The sequence below is a fragment of the Scyliorhinus canicula genome, chromosome 16 (genome assembly GCF_902713615.1).
Source record: "Scyliorhinus canicula chromosome 16, sScyCan1.1, whole genome shotgun sequence".
NCBI lineage: Eukaryota > Metazoa > Chordata > Chondrichthyes > Carcharhiniformes > Scyliorhinidae > Scyliorhinus > Scyliorhinus canicula.
The window spans coordinates 102,901,371-102,918,749 of record NC_052161.1 but is presented as its reverse complement, the minus strand read 5'-3'; the positions used below and the strand labels follow the sequence as shown (position 1 = coordinate 102,918,749).

At 48.1% G+C, this 17,379-nt stretch overlaps 1 long non-coding RNA gene across 1 annotated transcript; it reads right to left on the bottom strand.

Annotated features, from left to right (window-relative positions):
* Positions 1-1,917: 1,917 nt before the first annotated feature.
* On the bottom strand, positions 1,918-4,784 carry LOC119950866. The gene is made up of 3 exons (XR_005457448.1): positions 4,683-4,784; positions 4,475-4,555; positions 1,918-2,052 (listed from the first exon to the last, which is right to left on the bottom strand). It is a non-coding gene; the product is annotated as an uncharacterized LOC119950866 (long non-coding RNA).
* Between the last annotated feature and the right edge of the window lie 12,595 nt (positions 4,785-17,379).

Sequence of the window (17,379 nt, the reverse complement as noted above, 5' to 3'; positions counted from 1 at the left end):
ATCTCCTCACCCACACTCCTGACGCTCCTTCTCCTATGTAGCAGTGAAACTTGGAAATGACTGGTAATAGTCCAAATGGTCTTCATTCCTGAGAATGGAATTCCAATAGCACTGGTGCTAGAACTGCTGGCTTTTGACAATGTTGAACTCATCTTTCCTTCTCTCCCGCCTCGGGACAGCTCAGTCGTGTGGCGTGCATGTCTTGTCATATGTGGGAAGTCATTTGTGGGAAGGGGCTGGTTTAGCATAGGACTAAATAGCTGACTTTTAAAGCAGACCAAGGCAGTCCAGCAGCGCGGGTTCAATTCCCGTACCAGTCTCCCCGACCAAGCACCGGAATGTGGCAACTAGGGGCTTTTCACAGTAACTTCATTTGAAGCCTCCTTGTGACAATAAGTGATTTTTAATTTCATTTCATAGAAGCATAGAATTTACAGTGCAGAAGGAGGCCACTCGAGTTTGCACTGACCCACTGAAAGAGCATCCTACTTAGGCCCGCACCTCCACCCATCCCCATAACCCATTTGGACACTGAGGGGAAATTTAGCACGACCCCATTCAGTGCTCATGACCAATCCACCTAACCTGCACATCTTTGGACTGTGGGAGGAAGCCAAAGCACCCGGAGGAAACCCACACGGACACGGTGAGAAAGTGCAGACAGTCACCCGAGTCCGGATCTGAACCCGGGTCCCTGGAGCTGTGAGGCAGCAGTGTTAACCACTCTTCCACCGTGCCGCCCACATTGATACTCCTGGCATTCTAGATGACCACGTGTTCAGGTGGTGTCACCATCTGCAGAACATTGACTGAGCAGTGGCTGGAGTCAATGTGATGCATCCGCGAGACTGAGAGGTACGTGGACAGCACGTTCAGACAGGTGGTCACACTGCAGCTTCAGTGCTATGTGGCAGAAAGGGAATGGGTGACCACCAGGCAGTCAAAGTGAATGAGGCAGGTAGTGGAAGGGTTCCCTGGGGTCCTGTTCACCAATTTGTTTTTCCGCTTTGGATACTGTCAAGGGCATTGATTCCCCAGAGGAGTGCAGTCAGAGCCAAGTTTGTGGCACCACAGTAGGCCTTGCTGTACAGGAAGGAAGAATGAAGAGGGGAAGAGCAGTAATGATCGGTGATTTGTTAATTATGGGAAACGACAGATGTTTCTGTGGCCCTCGACGTGACCTCAGGGCGATATGTTGCCTCCCTGGTGCTGAGGAAAAGGATGCCATGGAATGGCTGCAGGACATTTTTCTGTGGGAGGGTGAACAGCTCAAGGCCGTGGTCTACATTGGTATCATTAACTTCAGTAGGAAAGGGGTGAGGTCCTGAAAGCAGACTTTAGGGAGCCAGGAAAGAGATTGGGACCTCTAAAGCAATAATCTCAGGATTACTCCCAGTCCCAAGTACAAGCAAATACAGAAATAGGAGAACTGAGTGATTAAACGCGTGACTGGAGAACTGGTGTAGTGAGGAGTGCATCAGATTTCTGAGGCGTAGGGATCGGTTATGGAGAAGATGGGACCTTTACAGGTTGGACAGTTCACACCTGAGCAAGGCTGGAATGAATATCCTCGCAGGGAGGTAGTACTGTTGGGGTCAGTTTAAACTAGATTGACAGGAGGCATGTAACCTGAGGGCAACTTCAGAGCAAGGCGACTGAAAGACAGAAGCAGCACAGGTTAAAAAGTATACAGCACAGGCATTTGGCAGCAATAAAATGTACACATGTAAATACAAGGAGCATAGTAAATAAAGCAGACGAACTGAGGGTACACTTAAACACACAACAGCATGATCTCAACACGATAATGGAAACTTTGCAAAAGGAGGGGCAAAAATGGCGGCTCTACATTTGTGGATATAGAGTGTTCAGGTAGGTTAAGAAGAGGGATGTAAAAAAGTGGGGGTGTAGCACTGGATAAAGAATCACTTACAGTTGTGAGGAGGGATGATGTACTAAATGACGCATCAACCAAAGCCACACTGCTAGGAGTGTACTGTAGACCCCCCAAATAATGGAAGGGAGTTAGAAGAGAAATACGTAGACAGATTTCTGAGTGCAAAAACAAAAGGGTAGTTATCGTTGGGGACGTCAAAATATCAATTGTGAGACGAACAAAGCGAAGGCCACAAAACTCTTCAACAGCATTAAAGAGAACATCTTTAGCCAGCAAGTGACAAGCCCAATGAGAAGGTGGTGCAATTCTAGATTTAGTGTTTGGAAATGAAACTGGGCAAGTGGATGAAGTTGCAGTTCAGACCTTGGGTGACTGTCTAAGTGGAGTTTGCACTTTCTCGCCGTGCCTGCATGGGTTTTGTTAGGGGAAGATTGTGTCATACTAACTTTAAAAAAAATTTTTTTAAAGCACCCAATTCATTTTTGCCCATGTCATACTACCTTAATAGAATTTTTTGAAGAAGTAACAAGGTGGATTGATGGGGGTTGTGCAATGGATGTTGTCTGCATAGGTTTCACTGAGGCATTTGACACAGTTCCACTTGGCAAACTGGTCGGAAAAGTGAGATCCCATGGGGTACATGGGAAGGTAGCAGGTTGGATCCATAATTGGCTCAGTGACAGGAAACAAAGGTTAAGGGCTGATGGATATTTTTGAGAATAAAAACAGTTTCCAGTGGTGTTCCACAAGGCTCAGTATTTTAGCCCTTGCTGTTTGTTGTATATATTAATGATTTGGGCTGAAGTGTGGGAGGCATGATTGGGAAATTTGCAAATGAAATAAAAATTGATAGTGAGATTATTCATGAAGGCCCCACCTTCTCCACCTTGCCCCCCGCCTGCGGGGTGGTGACCCTTAGGTTAAACCCCCCCCCCCCCCCCTCCCCGCACCAATCAGCTCTCCCCCTCAAAGAGGACAGCAGCCTATGGTCCTCTGGGACAATGGCGACTTTACCTGACCTGGTGACTCCAGAATGAGATCAATGGTTTAGTTATGTGGGCAGAGAAGTGGCATATGGAATCCAACCGTAAAAGTGTGAAGTAATGCATTTGGAGAGGGAATACTCAATAAATGGGAAGATATTGAGAGGGATTGAGGAAGTGAGGGCGTGTGTGTCCACAGGTCCCTGAAGGTGGATAAGGTGGTCAAAACAGCATATGGAATGCTTTCCTTTATTGCGAAGTATTGAATACAAAAACAGGGATGTGATGTTGGAACGGTATTAAATGTTGGTGAGGCCACAGTTGAAATTTTGTGTACAGTTCTGGTCACCACATGACAGGAAGGACAAAATTGGTCTGGGGACTGTCCAGAGGAGATTTTATAAGAATGTTGCCAGGTCTTGAAAATTGCAGCTATAAAGACAGATTGGATAGACTATGGTTGTTTTCCTTAGAACAGAGGAGACTAAGGGGTGGCCTAATTGAGGTGAACAAAATTACGAGGGACCTAGATAGGATAGACAGGAAAAACTTTTCCCCCCTAACTGAAGGGAGAATTAACAGGGGGCATTGATTTAAGTTGATTGGTGGAAGGATTAGAGTGGCATGAGGAAAAATTTGTTCACCCAGAGGGAGGTGGGTGTCTGGAATTCACTGCCTAAGTTATTAGTTGAGACTAAAAGACAGATTCGGATATGGAGACCCAACCATCGGTCGTCTCCAACAGTACATCAGCCTCCGGCAGAAAATCCGCCTCGATATTCCATTGAAGGCGACGTTCGCCTTCCCAATACACACCGCCTGATCCTGCACCGCGGTACATGACGCACAGCCAGATACAAAGCGAGTCTGGCACCCTTCTCCTCTGCAATAATTGGAGGATTCTTCAGACTTTATGGGGGAGGGGTATCATAATCCGCACGGAATTTACGAGGTAATGATTAAACTCCCCGTGAGCCTCGCCAAATGTGAGCACCCCCGTTGAAGGAGGCGGAGAACCCCAAACCATGGAGAGTTATCTTCTATATAAAGTCGGCCAGTTTGGGTAGCAACAGGAGAGACTCGGCTGGGATCTTTTGTGCTGTGTTAATAATAGTTATTGTAAAAAAACCTTTATTTCCTTTTAGCAACTCGGTGGGGACTTCTTCGTGGTCCACATAACCTCTTTCAGCTGTTCCCCCTCTGCTGTCACCCACCCTGCTGTTCCCCCACCCTGCTGCTCCCCCACCCTGATGCTTCCCCCACCCCTCAGGTGTTGAACACCAATGTCTGCTGTTGCTGACAGAGTCCAATCTGAGGCAGCCAATACGTCACTAATCCTGATATGAGCTTCCAAAAGGCAGAAAGCAGCTTCTCATCAAAAATACTCTGGAGAAAGTCCTTTCCTTGTGGCAGTTAAGGAAGCAGCTGGGAGCACTGACTGTTTGTTGCTGTATTTACCTGCCTTTTAATAAGTCTCACAAAAGCTGTTTTCTCACTCTTCCTAATGGAGAGTTTCAAGATGCTCAGGCAAGCTGTGAACGGGCAGTTAAATTTGAATGCAAATTAAACTCACTAACATAGTTACATTACTCACCTGCCTCTCCAGCTGGGGCGACACATCACCAACAGAACGTTCCCGAGTTAATCCCAGAAAACAGCACCATCGAGCCGACATCTGAGCACAGATAGATTTTCAATCACTTTAACAGACCACCGCACTCACTCGCTCCTGCAGGTTAAAACAGTCCCCACCCCCCCCTCCCCGCCACCTGTCCCCCATCCACCCCGAAGTCCCCACTTACTGAGAAACCTTGGACTCCCCTGTTTTAGGAGGCAGTTTTAGGATTCGCCCTGCACCTGCCATCAGCTGAATAATCGCAATGACAGATGGCCCCAGATGCTCTGTTGTAATGCGAGCATAAAACGTGGCTAATCTGTAGCCGTCGGTAATTCACTTCCAGAATGTTGGTGATTTTAGAGCAACATTATCAAGGGAAACTTGTTAACAAATATATTCCCATTCAGTTCTCTGTCCGATGCCCATTCCTGCATTTGTTACTGTAGGATGAGGATGGTTGCTATGGTGATATGCATCACTGTAAATACACAAGGGGTTAATATACGCTAAGTCTAAGTAAACACTAGAGGGAGCACCAGAGACATAATGACACACAGACATACAGCTAATGAACACATAGAATAGGACACGACCAATGGGCAGTCAAGACACCCAGAGGTGACACTACCACGAGGGAACCATGTTGTGTTATGCTTCTTCATGTAGCGTAAGCTGCTTCCTTGATGTATGCTCTGACAAAGGAAGGTTCAGACTTGGCGATAGATTTAACACATTTATTGAACAGTTAACAATTCTCCTACTTGAGTTTGACTCTCCTGCTAATCTAACTATAGTAACTCAATCTAACTAACCAGTCTGCTCTCAGCCATGTGGTGGGTGTGATGCTTCTGATCTGCCCCTGTCCTTCTCTCTGAGTGTCGCCTGTGGAAAGAGAAAGAGCATGTGTGCCCTGTCCTTTTATATGTGGGTTGTGTAATGCCCCCTTGTGGCAGTGTCACCTCTGGGTGTCTTGACTGCCCATTGGTCATGTCCTATTCTATGTGTTCATTAGCTGTATGTCTGCATCTCATGATGTCTCTGGTGCTCCCTCTAGTGTTTATTTAGTCTTAGTGAATTTACATTCTCCCCTTGTGTATTTACAGTGATGCATATCACCAGTTGGCATTACAAGGGTTAATCTGGGACTGGAGAAACATACCACCCACAGTGTGATATAGACACATGACAGTAGCCAGGAGACAGTCAATTAAAGCCAACATGTTAACTCTTAGTCTTTGCAGGGCAGCACGGTGGCCTAGTGGTTAGCACAGCTGCCTCACGGCGCTGAGGTCCCAGGTTCGATCCCGGCTCTGGGTCACTGTCCGTGTGGAGTTTGCACATTCTCCCCGTGTCTGCATGGGTTTCGTCCCCACAACCCAAAAATGTGCGGAGTAGGTGGATTGGCCATGCTAAATTGCCCCCTTAATTGGAAAAAATAATTGGATAATCTAAATTTTAAAAAAAACTCTTAGTCTTTGCAAAAGGCTTGAATTTTCAGGATGGCGAACACCCGGTGCCCATTATCCAGAGGGTCGGTGGGTAACGCATCCCCATCGACTGCAACAGACCCGCTGCCTATTCACACTCAGTTGAGCTCTGATTGGCAGTAGGTGGGACTTGCATGGCGGTCCTGCCATGGATAGCTGGCTGACAGCTCTCCAGCCCATTCAGACACGGCGCTACAGTAGCCCGAAGAGGTACTGCGGCGCTGTGCTTGAGTTCTGGGATTGCACTTCTGCTAATAACTAGGGGGGCCCGGAGAGGGAAGGGTAGGGGATGGCAGATGGGCGGGGACGGGGCGGAAGCGGGACTGGTCGTGAGATGAGTGATTTTGGTGTCAGGGAGTAAGGAGGCTGTAGAGGGGGATGGGTGGAGTTCCCAGTTCCTGAGGGGAGGGTTCCCCCTGTCTAAAGGGACTTTCCAATTGATGCCCCCCCTCCCGCCCCCCCCGCCATTGCTGCCTGTGATCGAGGGTGAGAACTGCTTCAGTTCCCCATCTACAATCATCGGGCACTTGTCGCGCAGTGTGCAGTGACCCTGTCCTGAGCCAGAAACTCCGGGTTCAAGTCCAATCCCTGGACTCGATGGCCAAGGGAAGGTGTGTTCATAACACAGCCAAACAGGTTGAGTCTGTCAACCTACAAATCCTTCCAGACACTGGCTGGCAGTACATTCGGTAAGAGACGCCTGGTCTTTCATGCTCTATGTTGAGCGGTGCTTTTTAAGCTATAAGCCTCTAGCGACAGACTAACGACCTGTTCAAGGGAAAATCTCACAATGGGAACAGATGAAAGTCCGCCATGTGGACCACTAGGTGCGAGAAGAGAAACAACAACATGCAAACAATGAGAGCTTGCTGAAGATGAAGCCAAAAAAACGGCAAAGTCCTTTGCACTCTGAGAAGTAGCTTTCTGTTAATCTGAGGATGGAGTGGACTTTATTTATTCTGCGTTTTCCTTTGCTGGAGAATGTATTGTGCAGCCTTAAATATTACGCTCCACAACTAAACTCCAATCAGGGTGTTCTGTGGAGATGGCCAACTTGTAAACTTTGACATCTTTATTGATGTTCTACTGTGCTTCAAACCTCCAAGTTCAGGAAAAGGGAGGACGCTTGATCAGAGGGGCCCAAGTGATCTCAATGCCTTGTGGATAAATTTGGGATTTTCTCAGCTGCTGTTCGCCCGCTTTCCTCCGATAATCACACACATCACAGCTGGGCGGTCAAAACTTTCCATTTTTATCCTCACTAAGTGGCTTGTTTAGTTGTTAGAGAAATGCTGAAGAATCATTATAACAGGTGTGTGCTAATCGCCTGGTGCTCATTCACACGAAGAGAATCTTTTGCTGAAATCACATGTTCATTTTCTGCCGATTTTGTAGTTTTGCTTTGGGGTAACTTGGATTTTCAGTTTTCAGTCAAATATTGATTTCGCCCTTGGTTTTATAAAGGTAGTGACATATTGTACTATTAAATGAGGGATCCTTCTCGCAATGAACCAGGCTGTTCAAGTTTTAAAACAAATGTTAGGAAGAGAAAGGATTAGCCACTTAGCATCTGTGCATTGTTAAGGCCCTAACGATATCGTTCTCTTGCAGTTCAAATAGATTTTCCATATTGCCACACCCTGAATGAAGGTTCAAAGATACCAGTACAATATGTCTGCTGAGGGTCAAAGGTGAGAGAGGGGATGGGGTGAAGGTAAGATTGCAGATAGGAGGGGGAGGGTATTTGCCATTACCCTGCCGTAACCTGGCAAGGTTCAGGTTGGAAATGGTCCCATTGTATCTGCTGCAACTCATCATCCAATTGATGGAGGCATCATCTCACCTGTTAGTTCACAGTAAGACTCGCCCCTCCAACACTTCTAAGTTTATGCAGCTGTTTTCTATCTGCACTCCGTCACTGGCAAAGAGCTGCAGAACTCTCCACCCAGCCTATCCTCACCTCCCCAATCCTCATCACTCCCTATCCTCATCACTCCGTATCCTCATCACTCCCTATCCTCATCACTCCCTATCCTCATCGCCCTATCCTCATCATCACTCCCTATCCTCACCTCCCCATCCTCATCACTCCCTATCCTCATCACTCCCTATCCTCATCACTCCCTATCCTCATCGCCCTATCCTCATCATCACTCCCTATCCTCATCACTCCCTATCCTCATCATCACTCCCTATCCTCACGTCCCCATCCTCATCACTCCCTATCCTCATCACTCCCTATCCTCGTCACTCCCTATCCTCATCGGCCTATCCTCATCATCACTCCCTATCCTCATCACTCCCTATCCTCATCATCACTCCCTATCCTCATCACTCCCTATCCTCATCACTCCCTATCCTCATCACTCACTATTCTCATCACTCCCTATCCTCATCACTCCCTATCCTCATCACTCCCTATCCTCATCACTCCCTATCCTCATCGCCCTATCCTCATCATCACTCCCTATCCTCACCTCCCCATCCTCATCACTCCCTATCCTCATCACTCCCTATCCTCATCGCCCTACCCTCATCATCACTCCCTATCCTCATCACTCCCTATCCTCATCATCACTCCCTATCCTCATCACTCCCTATCCTCATCACTCACTATCCTCATAACTCACTATTCTCATCACTCCCTATCTTCATCACTCCCTATCCTCATCATCACTCCCTATCCTCATCACTCCCTATCCTCATCATCACTCCCTATCCTCATCACTCCCTATCCTCATCACTCACTATCCTCATAACTCACTATTCTCATCACTCCCTATCGCCATCACTCCCTATCCTCATCACTCCCTATCCTCATCACTTCTTACCCTCATCTCCCCTATCCTCATCACTCCCTATCCTCATCACTCCCTATCCTCATCACTCCCTATCCTCATCACTCCCTATCCTCATCTAGTCCTATCACATCACCTGCTGTCCTCATTTTTGTTTTATTCATTTTGGGCATCGCTGGTTAGGCCAGCATTTATTGCCCATCCCTAGTTGCCCTTCAGAAGGTGGTGATGAGTTGTCTACTTGAACCGCTGCAGTCCTTCAGGTTGTTGCTAATAATAACCACAAGCTGCGAGTATGTTTCATGTATTGACCAAATGACCACAACCAGTATGCTAGTTCAAAAGACAGTTTATTATTAAACACAAGACTTATCTCTATGTGCAATGATACACATGGCTATGCATTAAACTACACCTATCAACTAAGATGACCTTTACTTAACTTCTGGATGACCGGATCTGTGCAGGTAGATAAGGCCTTTATCTGAGTCTTCGCGTGTGTCAGCTGGAAATCGTCAGGTGAGTGACTTGAAGGGGAACCTCCATTTGGTGGAGTTCCCAGGTATCTACTACTCATGTCCTTCTAGATGGTATTAGTCTTGGGTTTGGAAGATGCTGTCGCAGAACCTCAGTGAGTTACTGCAGTACATCTTGCTGATGGTACACAAGTCTGCAACTATTCATTGGTGGCAGAGGGTTTGAATGTTTGTGGAAGGGGAGCAATCAAGTGGGCTGCTTTGCCCTGGACGGTGTCGAGCATCTTGAGTATTGTTGGAGCTGCACTCATCCAGGCAAGTGGAGAGTATTCCATCACACACCTGACTTGTGCCTTGTAGATGGTTTACAGGCTTTGAGTGGTCAGGAGGTGAGTTATTCGCCGTAGGATTCCTAACCTTTAACCTGCCCTGCTAGCCACAATATTAATGTGCCTAGTCCAGTCCAGTTTCGGATCAATGGTAACTCCCAGGATGTTGATTGTGAGGGATTCGGTGATGGTAATGTCATGATATGCAGGCACACACATAATTATATACAGACAAGCAACTAATGGACACAGAGAACAGGACATGACCAATAAGCAGGCTGGACACTCAGGGGTGGGATCTGACTATAAGAGACACGAGGCACTCACGCTCCGCCTCTTTCCACTGATGAACATCAAGGGAGTCAGTCAAGGGGTTGTTACAATCTCACACCTCCACCACGTGGCTAAGAGCTAGTCTGGTTCAGTCAGACAGAGTAACCACACTTAAGTTAGCAGAGAGTCGAACTCACAGAGAACTGTGCTAACTGTGCTACTGATTCAATAAACCTGATTGAACTAACTTCAAGGTCTGGAGTATCTTTCTGATATAAGCTGCATCCAGTTGCAGCAAGTGTTAGACCAGTGTACCTAACACGACAGGTAATGCCATTGAATGTCAAGGGGCTGTGGTTCGATCCTCTCTTGTAGGAGATGGTCATTGCCTGGCACTTGTGGATGCAAATGTAACTTGCGTCCAAGCCTCGAGATTGCCTAGGTCTTGTTGCATTTGGACATGGACTGCATCATTATCTGAGGAGTCATGAATAGCGCTGAATAGTGTACAGTCATCTGCAAATATCCCCACTTCTGACCTTATGATGGAAGACAGGTCATTAATGAAGCAGCTGAAGATGGTTGGGCCCAGGAGACTACCTTTAGGTACTCCTGCAGTGAAGTCCTGGATCAGAGAGTATTGACCTCCAACCACCACTACCATCTTCCTTTGTGCCAGGTATGATTCCAACCAGCGGAGAGTTTTCCTGATTCCCATTGACTCCAGTTTAGCTAGGAATCCTTGATGCCATACTCAGTCAAATGCTGCCTTGGAGTCAAGGGCAGTCAATATCAACTCACCTCTAGCATTCAGCTCTTTTGTCCATGTTTGAACCAAGGCTGCAATGAGGTCAGGAGCTGAGTGACCCTGGTGGAGCCCAAACTGAGTGTCTGTGAGCAGGTTATTGCCATGTAAGTGCCGCTTGATAGCATTGTTAATGACTCTCTCCAGCACTTTGCTGATGATGGAGAGTAGACTGAGAGGGCGGTAATTGGCTGGGTTGGATTTGTCCTGTTCCTTGTGTACAGGACACACCTGGGTAATTTTCCACATTGCCGGGTAGATGCCGGTGTGGTACTGGAACAGCTTGGCTAGGGGTGTGACAAGTTCTGGAGCACAAGTCTTCAATGCTATTGACGGAATATTATCAGGACCCACAGCCTTTCCAGTGACTTCAGCTGATATCACGTGGAGTGAATCATATTGGCTGAAGACTGACATTTGTGATGCTGGGGACTTCTGGAGGAGACCGAGATGGATCATCCACTCGGCACTTCTCGTTGAAGATTGTTGCGAATGCCTCAGCCTTGTCTTTTGCACATATGTGCTGGGCTCCTCCATCATTGAGGATGGGGATTTTTGGGCCTGGAATGCATTAGCCATATCCTCATCATCCCTATCCTCATCAACACCTATCTCATCACTTCCTATCCTCATCACTCACTCCCTATCCTCATCACTACCTATCCTCATCAACTCCTATTCTCATTACTCCCTATCACCATCACTCCCTATCGTCATCACTCCCTATCCCAATCACCCCTATCCTCATCACCTCCTATGCTCATCAACTCCTATCTCATCACCTCCTATCCTCATCAACTCCTATTCTCATTACTCCCTATCACCATCACTCCCTATCCTCATCACTCCCTATCCCAATCACCCCTATCCTCATCACCTCCTATGCTCATCACTCCCTATCCTCATCACTCCCTATCCTCATCACCCCATCCTCATCAACTATCCTCATCACTCCTTATCATCATCACCCCATCCTCATCACCCCATCCTCATCACTCCCTATCCTCATCGCTCCCTATCCTCATCACTCCCTATCCTCATCACTCCCTATCCTCATCACCCCTATCCTCATCACTCCCTATCCTCATCACTCCCGGTGGAGTTTGGCCACAGGCGAGGAAGGGAGACCCCCCTTAGTTGTGGTTCCCCATGCCACGTCTGTCAACCACCCCCAACCACACCCCACCCTCACCCCCATCCTCATCCCCACACCACCCTCATCCCCACTCTCGCACCCACACCACCCACGCCACCCCACACCGCCCTCACCCTATTCCACCCCCACCCCACCACACCCCACCCCACCCGCACGCTCGGTCTAACTATGCGTCTTGCCTTGTGTCTTACAGGACCTGCTGGTGATGGGATGGGTCCATCTGGCATCCCCTGCCCCCAGCCAGTGCCACAGCTGGAGCCCCCCCATGATCAGCGCAACAAATCTGCGAGCAGCTTGGACACCAGCTCTCTGCCCAAGTCGGAGGATAACAGTAATTTTTTGTCACTGCTATCTCAAACACCCTCCACCATCCCAGAGACACTCACCACGGTTGGCCACTTTAATGAAGAGGCACCTGGGACACTATTTGGGCATGCCATACAGCTGCTACTGTACAGTGGAGACGGAGGGTCGGAGGGCAGGCCGACCCCAGGAAGTAACTGCCGTCCAGACGGGTTTTGGGCTTCTGGAACGGACAGTCCCATCAATCGTGGAGATTCAGTCACAGAGCCTGGGACTGCATGAGGGATTGTCGGCGAGCATCCAGTACCTTCAGGTGCAGTTGTAGGAGTCCAACCGCGTGCCGCAGCAGGAAGTGTGCCTACAGTGCGTGGCACCCAGGTCAACACCGCATGGGTGGCATCCGCGATGGAGGCATTGGAGGTGACGGTTTCAGCTATGGATCAGCAGGTGCAAGGCCTGGGGCATTCTGTGCAGGCAGTGGCCGAGGCCCAGGGCAGGGTTGCCGCCTCACGAGTAACCATGTGCCAGAGCCGCCTGGACATTGTAGCGGTGTTCCTGAGCCTGTGCCAGGCACAGCAGGCCATGGCTGGGAACATCCACAGCATGTCTCAGGCGCTGGCTGATGTGGCGCAGCCACAGAGGGAGGTGGCCCAGACCCAGAGGGAGATGGTGCAGTCATTGGCTGGTGCGACACAAACCCAGAAGGTGGTGGCACAGTCAATGAGTGATGTGGTGCAGTCCCAGCCAGAGATGGTCCACCACTTATACTCCATGGTCGCAAGTGTGTGGACCCTGGTCGAAACCAGAGCGGGCCATTACAACTGCCAGCGGCAGGTGGCGGGGAGCCTCAGGGGTTACCTGTGCTTGCACCCCACCCCACGGAGTAGCCTAGGGGCCATCTGGCACCCCGAGGGAGGAGGAGGTGAGGGGCCCATGCCAGTGACTCCCGTATGGAAGGTGCCGGAACACCGCAGTACCTCAGACTCCCTCCCTCCTGTCCCTGTTGTATCTGGTAGGCAGTGGTCAGAACAGGGTGACACCACACCACCTGGGACACCCAAGTAACAGCGGGGCATATCCAGGCCCGGTCGCCCCAGATGATGTCCGCCAATGGGAACCCAGGTCGCAGGGCAGGAATCACGGCAGGCAGCCTCTACTTCTGTTGTACCGACTGGGGATCGGGGCACAGCATTAGGGCCCATAAGTTGTAGGAAAGTTATAGGAAACCCCATTAGCCGGCAGAAAGCGGGTCTGGCGGATGGGAAATCCCACCCAATATCCATTCACTAGGCTCTTACTCAGCAGCAAATGATTGAGTTAGGATGGGAGAATTAAATAAATTAATACTCCAATCAGAACAGCAGGAAAAAGAAAGGAAGTCTGAATAAATTAGGGGAGAGATTCTCTGGCCACCCCGTGGCGTGTTTCTCTGCAGCAGGAGGCAGCCCGTCGTTGGCTGGTGGCGGGATCGTCTGGTCCCACCGTTGTCAGTGGAATTTCCCATTGAGTTCACCCCATGCCGCCAGGAAACCAGCGGAGGAGGTGTCCCCAAGGCGGGACGAGAAGAGCTCGCTGGCATGAACAGCCAGAAGACCCCATCCCCCACCGCTCAAAATCTCCTGCCTTTATATTGTGTAATCCTGTACTTCATTTCAAGTGTCAGCTGTAGCCCAGTGGGCAGCACTCGCCTTGGAGTCATAACGTTGTGGGTTAAAGCCAAACTCCAGGACTTGAGCCTGAAAATCAATGCTGATTCTCCAGTGCATGTCTAAGGGTGTGCTGGCCTGTTGGAGATGCCATCTTTCAGATGAAATGTCAAACTGAAGCCATGTCTGCTATCCCGGGTGGATGCAAAAGATCCCATGGCACTGTTATTGAAGAAGAGCAGGGGTGTTCGCCCTGTTGCCCTGCCCAATATTTATCCCTCAATCAATATCATTAAAACAGATTATCTGGTCATTATCACACTGCTATTTGGGGGAAAGTGCGGCACACAAATTGGCTGGCATGTTGCCTACATTGCAACAGTGACTACACTTCAAAAGCACTATGTCGACTGTAAAGCACTCTGGGACATGTTTAACCCCAAGATGCGCTTTGCCAATTATCAAGCACTAATCATGGAATAGGAGTGATAATTCAACTGACTGAAATTTAATATCATATCCACATGATTCCTGAAACAGGGTCACAATGTCAATTGAGGGGGCTCCGAATTCATGGAAATATTGCATTAAAATCTCAGCACTCACAGCTGCCTTCTTACCTGTAGTAGGTAACGACTTGTTCACAGTAATATTGCTGTCAGTTTACTTTCTACTCCCTGAAGGTTTTCTGAATCACATTGGCACGGGTGATGTTTTGATTGGACTTCGGTTGCTTAATACCGTATAGTTTACTCCTCTGAGGCCTGGAGCTCTCTGGGGTTGATCCCGCGACATTGTGTTTTCACTCCCATGGAGGCATCCATGTTCTTCCCCTTCTAACATGCACGCAAGCACATCCAAGGTGGCTCCCATTCTGATCTTGTCAATTCGCAAACCTCAAGGGTTGAAAAGAAAACAACGACCACACAAGGCCTCGCCGCCAATCATCTGTCAGAGCGATCTGAGACAGCAGCTGCGATAGTGAAGTTTTATTCAGATGAGGGCAATGGCAGCTTTAAATATCTACCTGAACTGCTGCTCAACCTCACCTATGCTTCTCTGATTTGCATCAGGAAACAGATATCGAAACATGCAAAGAAAATAGAAGCAAGAGGATGCCATTCAAGCCATTTCCGTCATTCGTTATGATCATAGCTGATCATCAAATTCAATACCCTGATCCCACCTTTCCCCCACATCCCTTGATCCGTTTAGCCCCAAGAGCTATATCTAATTCCTTTTGAAATCACACAACATTTTGGTCTAAACTACTTTCTGTGGTAGTGAATTCCACAGATTCACACTCTCTGGGTGAAAAAAGTCTCCTCACTCAGTCCTAAAAGGCTTACCTATTATCCTCAAACTATGACCCCCAGTTTTGGACTGCATCACCATCAGGAATCTTATTTCTGAATCTACCCTGGCTAATCCTACAAGTTTCTATGAGATCCCCTCTCACTCTTCTAAACTCCAATGAATATAATCCTAACCAATTTAGTTTCTCATCATATGACAGTCCCGCCATCCCAGGAATCAGCCTGGTAAACCTTTGTTGACTTTTTTCTTACCTACTGTAAATATGGCAATCCTCCTTCCTTTGGATATCAATATTCTAATGCTCAGAGTCGCCAGGTATCAAATGATACCAGCACAAGGTTCAACCGGCTAGCGATCAAAGAGCCAAACACCAGTTAGTTAGTTCAAGGTCAAGGGTACTTTATTTACACACAATTAATCATGCAACATAAACACTACTAGTTAAGCTACACCTATCGACTATGACAACCTGTACTTAACTTCAGGCACACGGCTTAGGTCAGAGGAACAGTGACCGTTATTCGGATCTGTATCTATCAGGTCTGTAGAAGTAACTGCTGCTCAGCTCGGCTCATCCATCTGGTAGCGGGCGTTGAACTTAAACTTGTTTCTGATGGTGCTGCACTGGAAGTGGACATTGTCGGAGCGCCTGGTCCAAGAGAGGCCGAACACATGGTGGTCTCTCTTTTTATCCTTGGGGGTTTTCGCGCTCTTTTGGGTGGTCCTTCAGTTTGGACCCCACTAATTGGGTGATCCCTGATCATTGTGTTCGATTCGAACCAATAAAGGGGCGGGTGCCTTGATGGCTGGGGGTCCCAAGCGGTCATTGACCCTGTTGTTTAAGCTTCCCTAGTACAGGGAGTGGCGCCAAAATGTCTGGGACTATATCGGTCGCTCAAGTATCAATCCTTTGTCTGGCGGAGATGGGCCATCAAATGCTAATCAGTTGGGGGTTTCAATACCATCTGGATTCCTCATTCGCACATATACATTCAGGCTCTGAGCCTGCCTGAATCTCGCATTGTCCATTTTTCCCTCTATGCTTTGCGACCTTCTCTGTTCCTGGTTGTGAGTGGCCATCCCAGATGGCTACACCTTCAGTGAAAGGAAACCCATGCCGCTCTTGTTACATTTGGGAACCAAGTTAAAATCTATTTTTAAAAAACCTCATTCATCTCTCCTAAGGAAGAAAATCGTACCAATTAATGCCCGGCAGTATCCAATCATGACATTCCTGATGGGGTCATGAAACGCGTTTGGGTTGGGCTGCGCTCGTGCTTTAGAAATCAAGCATTTTTAACCTCAAACAAGCACTCAATCCACTGCCAAGATTCCTTCTTGTCCTTGAAAAGAAGTGCTGCATTTGCAGTCCTCAATGCAATTCCATTTCCTTTATTGCACCAGGAGGATAAAGTATGCCGTTGTGAAGTGTTTCGTGTCATGAGCCTGATGTCTGCAGGTAATTAAGCAATAAACGCAGAAATCTCTGAATTACGAGACAATCAGTATTTTGATTAAAGGCAGCGCCCTGAGCAGATGAGACTGTGTGCTGAAAGTACAGTTTTTGGCACAACTCATCAACAGACTCCTGAGTCAGCTGCTTCATCCCACAAACTAGTGCAGTTACAACTTTTTGCTGCAAGATTTAAACTGTGAAACTGTGAACCGTCTAGAATGGAGCCATAAGATTAATTCCCAGTTTGAAGCACCTTTGTTACCAACACATACTCCAAAAAAAACTGTCTGCATTGTTGCTGTGGTTCATACCTTGGAGGCATGCAGAGGTGACGCACCAGCTTCTATTTGGGAAACAGGAGATTTATTCAATGCTTTAAAATGTCCACCCTCTCATGGTTTCCAGCAGTTAACCTCACTTTCTTTTTTCTACAGCAGGACTATTCCTTGAACTGCTCAAATACGTGTTGGCATTCTGCTCTGAGACAATGCAAGAGTAACACTTTCTTGCCGGGGTCCCTGCTACATCTAAGTTGTCCACCCCATATTGAACAAGTAGGTCTCGAAATCCATCGACCCCACGGCATGAGTGAATCTCCTGGCAATGAAAGAGAAGTTACAAGAGCCAGTAAATTTAACCTACTCTTCGTCTTCCCCATTGCCAATTGTAGTAGCTGGCTCCTTTAAAGAGCGTTCCTCTGAAGGGTCATGTGACCCACTCGTCCAATTGATAATTACAGCACAGGATGACCCGAGCAGAGGGCGTTCCAGTTGAATTCAAGCTTACGAAGTAGAAGAGAGCTGCAGAGATGACTGTATTTGGTAGAGTGGATCCT